This window comes from Sus scrofa, chromosome 12 (genome assembly GCF_000003025.6).
Source record: "Sus scrofa isolate TJ Tabasco breed Duroc chromosome 12, Sscrofa11.1, whole genome shotgun sequence".
Taxonomy (NCBI): domain Eukaryota; kingdom Metazoa; phylum Chordata; class Mammalia; order Artiodactyla; family Suidae; genus Sus; species Sus scrofa.
In genome coordinates, this window is record NC_010454.4 from 18,979,467 (window position 1) to 18,989,630 (window position 10,164).

Genomic DNA, 10,164 nt, shown 5'->3' on the forward strand with positions numbered 1-10,164 from the left:
ACTTGCTAGGTCGTAGGGTATAAATAAAGCTGTCCCCATTTGACTAAGCACAGTCGTATTTTTCTCTGCAACGTCTGTACCAGTTCACACGCCCACAGACAGAGCAGGAGGTTCCTATATTCCCATATGATTGATTTTATCAGGCTGTCTGGTTTTTCCTACTCTGATCAAGGTGTTATCTCGTTGTTTTATTTGGAGTCGTCTGATCGCTAAAGAGTCGGAGCATCTCTGCATTCGGCAATTACCCTTTAAGATTTCCTTTCCCATCATGGCTCAACAGTGAACAAACCTGACTAGCATCCATGAGGAGGCGGGTTCGATCCCTGGCCTCGCTCAGTGGGTTAAGGATCTGGTATTGCCGTGAGCTGTGGTGTAGGTCGAAGACGCGGCTTGGATCCTGCGTTGCTGTGGCTGTGGTGTAGGCCGGCGGCTATAGCTCTGATTCGACCCCTAGCCTGGGAACCTCCATATGCCACCAGGTGCGGCCCTAGAAAAGGCAAAAAGACAAAAAATAAATAAATAAATAAATGTCCTCTTGTGTGAATAGTCTTTTCATATCATTTGGTCAGATGAATAGCCAAGGCAGGTGGACACAGCTCCAAGTCTTACAGGACCTGCAGTCAGCTTGGGAGTCAGGCGTTCAACAGGAGTGATGAACATTCTGCAGGGAGTGGCGGGAGTAGAGCAGGGCTGGGCTTGGGCAAGGTTTCCTGGAGATATTTGCTCTGACTCCTAAGGGGAAAGTAAGAGCTGGCCCAGTGATGAGAGGGGGACTGTCTTGAGAGAATAAGAGTCTGGAAAGTGGAAAACAGAGAAATAACCTGAAGATAAAGCGGTGAAATTTGCTCAACCAAGTTAAGTCACGTGGTAGAAAGCCTGCTGGGTTGGCGGGCCACATGGCGACCTCAGAAAATTGTTTCTTCCCCGGGCACCTGGGCCCAAAGCCAGATGACAGGAGGGAAGGAGGAAGCTGCAAATAAGCAGAAGCAGGAGGCATCAGCCATGGTCTGGGCACTTGGCCGGAGGGGGACAGGCAGAGAGCACCCAGCTGACTTTATTCCAAGGTGGACCAGAGAGAATGCTTTGTATAAAGAAAGGAAGAGTCCTAGAGAAGAATAAGTGAATGCAAAAGCAAAACGTTTATTTTTCTTTTTTCTTTTTTTCTTTTTTTTTTGTCTTTTTGCCATTTCTTGGGCCACTCTCAGCATTTCTCGGCATATGGAGGTTCCCAAGCTAGGGGTCTAATCGGAGTAGTAGCCACCGGCCTACGCCAGAGCCCCAGCAACACAGGGTCTGAGCCGCGTCTGCAACTGAGATCACAGCTCATGGCAACGCTGGATCCTTAACCCACTGAGCAAGGCCAGGGATCGAACCTGCAACCTCATGATTCCTAGTCGGATTTGTTACACACTGTGCCACGACAGGAACTCCATATTTATTTTTCTTACTCTTTTTTTTTTTTTTTTTGGTCTTTTTAGGGCCTCACTCATGGCATATGGAGGTTCCCAGACTAGGGGTCTAATCAGAGCTGTAGCTGCCAGCCTAGGTACACCAAAGTCACAGCAACGCCTGATCCAAGCAGCATCTTCGACCTACACCACAGCTTCACCACGATGCCAGATCCTGAACCCACTGAGTGAGGCCAGGTATTGACCTTGCATCCTCATGGATCCTAGCCAGGTTCGTTAACCATTGAGCCACAAGGAGAACTCCTATTTTTCTCACTCTTAAATGATCTAACAGATAAACAGTTTGTTCAAAATAATAAACGCAACAATGTACTTAACTGTGAATGCTTATATGTGTATACGTATGTCTACGTATCAGGGACATAAATGACAGGAATATATAAGGGACAGGAAGATGGCGGAATTATGAATATATTGTTATTATAAAGTACTGGCACAATTCACGAAATGACAGTGTTATTTGAAAGAGGACTTGGCTTAGTTGTAAATGTATTGCAAACTCTAGGGCAACCACTAAAAAACAGGGGGGGAAGTAAAATGATACACTAAGAAGGGAAAGAAAATGAATTCATATAAAATATTTGCTTGGTGTTCCCGTTGTGACTCAACCATAAAAAAAACCCCGACACAGTGTCCATGAGGCTGCGGTTCAATCCCTGGCCTCGCTCAGTGGGTTAAAGATCTGGCCCTGCCACAAGCTGCAGCATAGGTCGCAGATGCAGCTTGGATCCAGCATTGTTGTGGCTGTGGCATAGGCTGGCAGCTGCAGGTCCTATTCAACCCTAGTCTGGGAACTTCCATAGGTGGCAGGTGCAGCCATGAAAAAAAAATAATAAAAAATTTAAAAAATAAAATAAAATGCTTGCTTAAGGGAGTTGCCTGGTGGTCTAGTGGTTAGCATTCCATGCTTCCACCACTGTGGCCCGGGGTTCAATCCCTGGGCCAGGAACTGAGATCCCTCACCAATCCACTGTACTCTGTAGCCAAAAATAAATAATCAAAAATACTCGCTTAAAACCACAAAAGACATGGAGTTCCCTCGTGGCCTAATGGTTGGGAATCTGGCTTTCTTGCTACTGTGGCTCAGGTCACTGTTATGGGCGCAAGTTCAATCCCTGGCCTAGTAACTTCTGCCTGCTGTGGGTGCAGGCAAAAAAAACAAAAACAAAACAAAACCAAAAAACACCACCAAAAAACAAACACAAAAGACAAAAAAATAAAGTAAAAGGCAGAAAAAAATAGCAACAAAGAATGAGGGCAACAGATTTAAAACAGTTATAAATATGGTAGATAAGAATGCAACTATATCAATAATCACCTTCAACCACTAAATTTTTTTTTTTTTTTTTGGTCTTTTTGCCTTTTCTAGGGTCTCACCCTCGGCATATGGAGGTTCCCAGGCTAGGGGTCTAATCGGAGCTACAGCTGCAGGCCTACACCAGAGCCACAGCAATGCAGGATCCAGGCTGTGACTGCGACCTACAGCACAGCTCATGGCCACGCCAGATCCTTAACCCACTGAGCGAGGTCAGGGATCGAACCTGCAACCTCATGGTTCCTAGTCTGATTCATTAACCACTGAGCCATGACGGGAACTCCTAAATACACCAATTAAAAGACAGAGATTGAAATGCTATAAAATTGGGTTGTGATGATCATTGTAGAACTATAAATGTAATAAAATTCACTAATTAAAAAAAATAAAATAAATAAAAGACAAAGATTGGGAGTTCCTGTAGTAGCTCAGTGGTAACGAACCCGACTAGTACCCACAAAGACACAGGTTCAGTCCCTGGCCTCACTCTCAGTGGGTTAAGGATCCAGCGTTGCCATGAGTTGTAGTGTAGTTTGAAGACATGGCTCAGATTTGGGGTTGCTGTGGCTGCGGTGTAGGCCTGCAGCTACAGCTCCCGTTGGACCCCTAGCCTGGGAATTTCCATATGCCTTGGATGAGGCCCTAAGAAGATTAAAAAAAAAAAAAAAAAAAAAAAAAAAAAAAGACAAAGATTGTCAGAGTGGATCAAAGACTGAGAACAAATTTTATATCATCTATAAGAAACCCACTTTAAATATACGAACACATATAGATTCACAACAAAGGAATGGAGAAAGATATACCATGCTAACACTAACCAAAAAAAAAGTGAGGATCATAGTTCTTTTGTGGTGCAGCAGGTTAAGGATTCAGTGTCGTCACTGCAGCAGCCTGGTTCGCTGCTGTGGCACAGGTTTGATCCCTGGTCCCAGAAATTCCACATGCCATGGGCATGGTGAAAAGAAAAAGAAAGGAAGGAAGGAAGAAAGTAAGAGAAAGAAAGAAAGAAAAGGAAAAGGGAAAGAAAAAAGGAACGTGGGGGAGTTCCCGTCCTGGCACAGTGGTTAACAAATCCGACTAGGAACCATGAGGTTGCGGCTTCGATCCCTGCCTTTGCTCAGTGGGTTAAGGATCCGGGAGCTGTGGTGTAGGTTGCAGATGCGGCTCATATCCAGCGCTGCTGTGGCTCTGGTGTAGGCTTGGTGGCTACAGCTCCGATTCGACCCCTAGCCTGGGAACCTCCATATGCTGTGGGTGCAGCCCTAGAAAAGGCAAAAAGACCAAAAAAAAGAAAAGAAAAGAAAAAAAAGCAAAAAGGAATGTGTGGATAGATATATTCATTTCATACAGAGCCAACTTTGGAGGAAGGAAAGCTGTCAGGGATAAAAGGGGCATTACTTAATAAAAAAGACATAACAATCCTTAATGTGCATGGGCCTAACAGCAGAGTGCCAAAATACATGAGGCGAAACTGATAGATCTGCAAGGAGAAATAGATGACTCCACTATTATATTTGGAGACTTTAATACCTCTCTATTAAAAGTGGCCAGATTGAGCAGGCAGAAAATCAGTAAGGACATGGTTGAACTCAACAGCACTGTGAATAAACTGTTTATAATTGACATCTATAGACCACATCCAGCAACAGCAGATTAGGCACACTCTTCTCGCACTCACATGGAACAGTCACCAAGATACACCACACTCTGGGCCATTAAGCACACTTTAACACCTCTGAAGGATTAGAAATCATATAACGGCTACTCTCAGAGCACAATGGAATTAAACTAGAAGTCAACAACAGAAAGACAGCTGGAAAATCCCAAAATACTTGGAGATCAAGCAGCACACTTTTTTTTTTTGGTCTTTTTTGCTATTTCTTGGGCTGCTGCCCCAGCATATGGAGGTTCCCAGGCTAGGGGTCGAATCGGAGCTGTAGCCACCGGCCTACGCCAGAGCCACAGCAACGCGGGATCTGAGCCGTGTCTGCAACCTACACCACAGCTCACGGCAACGCTGGATCCTTAACCCACTGAGCAAGGGCAGGGATCGAAGCCGCAACCTCATGGTTCCTAGTCGGATTCGTTAACCACTGCGCCACGACGGGAACTCCAGCACACTTCTAAATAACATATGAGCCAAAGAAGAAATTTCAAGATAAATTTTTTAATATTTTGAAATAAATGAAAACAAATTTGTAGGATGTAGCCAAACCATTACTCAAAGGGGAATTTATATCATCAATTGCGTAAAGTATCAGAAAACAAGAAAGAACTAAGTTAATAATCTGGAGTTCCCGTCGTGGCGCAGTGGTTAACGAATCCGACTAGGAACCATGAGGTTGCGGGTTCGGTCCCTGCCCTTGCTCAGTGGGTTAACGATCCGGGTTAACGATCCGGCGTTGCCGTGAGCTGTGGTGTAGGTTGCAGACACGGCTCAGATCCCGCGTTGCTGTGGCTCTGGCGTAGGCCGGTGGCTACAGCTCCGATTCGACCCCTAGCCTGGGAACCTCCATATGCCGCGGGAGCGGCCCAAGAAATAGCAACAACAACAACAACAACAACAAAAAAGACAAAAGCCAAAAAAAATAAAGAAATAATCTATTGCCGTGAGCTATGGTGTAGGTCACCAATGAAGCTCGGATCCCACGTTGCTGTGGCTGTGGCGTAGGCTGGCAGCTATAGCTCTGATTGAACTCCTAGCCTGGGAACCTTCATATGCCACAGGTGTGGCCTTAAAAAGCAAAAATAAATAAATAAATAAATAAGTTAAATTAATAATCGAAACTTCCACTTTAGGAAATAAGAACAAAAAGAGCAAATTATATACAAATTAAGCAGAAAAAAAAGAAATAATAAAAAATCGGAGCCAAAATTAATTATATTGAATACAGGAAATCAATAGGGAAAAACAACAAAAGCAAAAGCTGGTTCTTTGAAAAAAGAAATCAATAAAATTGATAGGTCACAGATGCAGCTCAGATCCGGTGCTACTGTGGCTGTGGTGTAGGCCTGAAGCAGCAGCTCCAATTCGTTTCCTAGCCTGGGAACTTCCATATGCCACAAGTGCAGCTCTAAAAAGAAAAAACAAACAAGGAGTTCCCATTGTAGCTCAGCAGATTAAGAACCCGACATAGCCTCCATGAGGATTTGGGTTTAATCCCTGGCCTCGCTCAGTGGGTTAAGGATCCAGCATTGCCACAACACTAGTGTAGGTCACATATGTGGCTCGGATCTGGCTGTGGCTGTGGCTTGGGTGGGTAGCTGCAGCTTCAATTCGACCCCTAGCTTGGGAACTTCCACGTTAAAAAAAAAGAAAAAACAAACAACAATGATATATCACTACACACCTAATAGAACGACAAAATTTCAAAAACACTGACAACACTAAGTGACAGTATCTAATAATGTCCAATATGTTTATATCTTATGATACAGGAATTCCACTCCTGGAAATACACTCAGGAGGAATGAATTCTTATATCCACCAAAAGATATGCGCAAGAATGTCAGAAGCAGTTTTATCCATAATGGTAAAAAACTGGAAACAACACATATGCCCATTAGAAGTATAAAGGATAGGAGTTCCTGTCGTGGCGCAGCGGAAACGAATCCAACTAGGAACCATGAGGTTGCGGGTTCGATCCCTGGCCTTGCTCAGTGGGTTAAGGATCCTGCGTTGCCATGAGCTGTGGTGTAGGGCACAGACTCGGCTCGGATTTGGCGTTGCCGTGGCTGTGGTGTAGGCTGGCAGCTACAGCTCTGATTGGAGCCCAAGCCTGGGAACCTCCATATGCCACAGGTGTGGCCCTGAAAAGACAAAAAAAAAAAAAAAAGTGAAAAGGATGAATTATGGTATAGTTATACCATGAAATACTACTTAGCAACGAAAAGGAATAAACCACTATACGCGCAATATCATAGATTACTATCAGAGATAAAGTTGGGTGAAAGAGGTCAAATGTTAAAGAATACATACTGGAGCTTCCGTCATGGCGCAGCATAGACGAATCCAACCAGGAACCATGGGATTTCAGGTTCCATCCCTGGCCTCGCTCCGTGGGTTGGAGATCCGGCATTGCCATGGCGTGGGTCGCAGACACAGCTCAGATCTGACATTGCTGTGGCTGTGGTGTAGGCTGGCAGCTGTAACTCCAATTCGACCCCTGGCCTGGGAACCTCCATGCGCCGAGTCCGGCCTAAAAAGCAAAACAAACAAACAAACAAAAACATACTGAATGAGTCCACGTAAATGAAGTCCGAAAACAGGCTAAACTATGGCAATAGCTCAGAATACTGCTGACATTTGAAGGAGCTGGCTAAATGCTGGAAATATTCGGTATCTTGCTTTGGGTGGTGGTTACATTATATATAAATGTACACATATACTATGTATACATATGTAAAAATCCATCAAGCTATACTCTTAGGTTGTGTACATTTTATTGTCTGTAAGTCATACCTCAATAAAAAAGAAAAATTGGGGAGTTCCCGTTGTGGCGCAGTGGTTAACAAATCCGACTAGGAACCATGAGGTTGCAGGTTCAGTCCCTGCCCTTGCTCAGTGGGTTAACGATCCGGCGTTGCCATGACCTGTGGTGTAGATTGCAGATGCGGCTCGGATCCCACATTGCTGTGGCTCTGGCGTAGGCTTGGTTGCTACAGTTCCGATTCGACCCCTAGCCTGGGAACCTCCACAGGCCGCAGGAGCGGCCCAAGAAATGGCAAAAAGACAAAAAAAAAAAGAAAAATTTGAAGTTCCCTTGTGGCACAGGGGGTTAAGGATCTGGCATTGCTGCAGCTATGGCTCAGGCTGCAACTGGAGGGTGGGTTTGATCCCTGGACAGGAACTTTCACAAGCCACAGGTGGGCCAGAATAAACAAAACAAACAAATAAACATGGGACAATACCTCCAGAAAGAAGAAGAAGCTTTATGTCACCATTTTAAATTTTAAAAATAACATTTCCAGAGTTCTCTGGTGGCTCAGAGGGTCAAAGATCCAGCATTGTTACTGCTGCCACTCAGGTTGCTGCTGTGACTCAGGTGTGATCCCAGGCTTGGGAACTTTTGCATGCTGCAGGTGTGGCCAAAAAAGAAAAAAAAAATTTTTTTTTCCAAATACACGTTATAATACATAACTTTGAAAACAACATGTTCATTGGTATTCTACCACATAGAATAGAAATTTAAGTGCCACACTTTGGTTTAGGCATTCCAGGCACAGTAGGGGTTTTATATGAGCTAGTGCTGGGATACTGGCAACCCAGGGAAAATCTGGGGCTACGTGGAGAATGTGTAGCTAGGATTGTGCCCTGTCACCAGCCTGGGCAGGGGTTGTGAAATGCCGAAGCTCTGCATCAAGGCGCAGGGCAGAAAACTGGGAGAGAGGGGGGAATGAATGGGAAGAGGGGCCAAAGAAAAAAGGCCAAGGGTAGGTTCCCTCAGGCCCTGGCCCACAGCCCAACTCCTAGACTCCTGACCTCACCAAAGACACAATAGATGTAAAACAAGCCAATCAGTTTCCAAGTGGGACGAGTTCCAGCCATGACTTTTGCTGCCCAAGGAATGAAAAATCAATAATAATCATTCTTATGATTCATGTTCATCCTGTTTTATTCCAAAGTACTTTACCGAAAGGCCCCTTGGCCCAGCCAAGAAGTTTAGGCGGGGAGCCAGGACACCTGGACTCCAGATCTGTGTATGAAAGACTTGGAACTTTGTTTCTAAGTTTCTCCCACTGTAATCGTCACAAGTGACATTGCGGAGTAGTTTAACAGCTTTACGTACATCATTTCACTAGACTCTCCAACCCCTGGCGAGGAGAGCAGAGAACATAAGATTGCTAGTTTAATCTTATAGTCAAGGAAACTGGGCTCAGATGAAGTTAGGAGATCCCATCAAACTCAAACCATTAAGAAGGCGAGGAAGCCGAGAGGCTCAGATGCTGGAACTTTTGACTCCAAACCCTTTGCTGTTTCCCAGTCAGAAGAAGAAAGTCAGTCCCTGCCAGTTCTAAGTACAGTATGAGTTGGCTTGATCATACACAAAATGCCCTCTGTAGGTGCCAAGGGCAGAGCTGGGCTTGTGGAGCTGAAACTTGCATAATTGTGGGGGTGGGGGGGTGCTGCCAGGCCTCTTTAACAAAAATACCAAATGATGGATCAAAATTAAGGGCCTAAGACAGCCCCTGTGATAAGGGGCCCTGAAGCTTAAACTTCATTAGCATCAAGGCAAATCGGCCCCTCCTACGTGCTCTACCCACTAGAAAATCCTGACACACCAGATCTTGACAGGATTTTCCTCCCTGTTTATGAAACGTGGCAGATGTGGGCTCTGGAAGCCCTGGAAAAGGAATCTCATTTCTCCCGGGAGACATGAGGAACCGCAGCAGCAGCAGCGAAGCCCGCCTGTGAAGATGGAGAAGGCTGTTTGCCAGGGGAGAGTCCAAAGGGGCCAGTGACCCAGCTGGCCGAGATGTGGCCGCAGCAGTGCTGGCGTGGTAGGCTGGCATCCCAGGAGCCGGGAGCAATGGCGCTGCCCCCGGAGCGATGGCCCAAACTGTAGGCTCGCCTGTCGGAAGCGGGCGTTCTTCAGACTGTCATCTGGCTTCCTGCGTCCAGATAAACCCTCCGCGGAGGAGGACAGGCAGAGGAAGACAACCACAGACGACGGCAGTTGGGAGGGTGGATGGTGGTCCCGCCCAGGCCTTTCGATCCCCGGCCCGCAGGGTGGTAGGAGAACAGAGGCCTACGAGGAGGCTGCCCCGCTGCGGCTTGCGCGGCGAGGCCCGGGTGCCAGGCTCCCCTCTTGGCTCCCCGCCGCCGCTGCCGGGGGTGGGGGTAGTGGAGGGTGGGGGGCAGCGCCCGCAGCCTGCTTTCCCAGGGCTGGCCGAGCCTTTTTGACAAGCCGATTGCGTGGCGGGGATTGGCTGGTCCGGGCGTGACGCCGGTTAACAACAAAGGTGGAGTTGGAAGAAATTAGATTAAAGGAAAGGGAAAAAAAAAAAAAAAAATTAAAGGGGGAGCTGGCAGGGGACAGGCGGCAGAGACCGAAGGGGAGATGCACGAAGCGAGGTCTCAAGCTCCAAGTTCACCCCGGATACCCCTTTGCCTAAACCCAACGGGGTTTTTGCTCTTTATCCAGACGCCGGCCCAGCCACTGAAGCCGGGGTGGGAGGGACGGTTGCTGCTTCTTGAGAAATACCCCCACCTCCCACCCTGACACCCCCTTGCTACGGCCCAGGGGGAGAACTTTTTGCTTGGACTTCCTCGGATCCTAAACCCGTAGGAGGTGAGGGGCACTGAGAACAACGAGGGGCTCGCTCCAAAACCCGGAAGGCCCTGGCGGAGCCCCGAGATCGGACTAGGCGGGGTGCTCC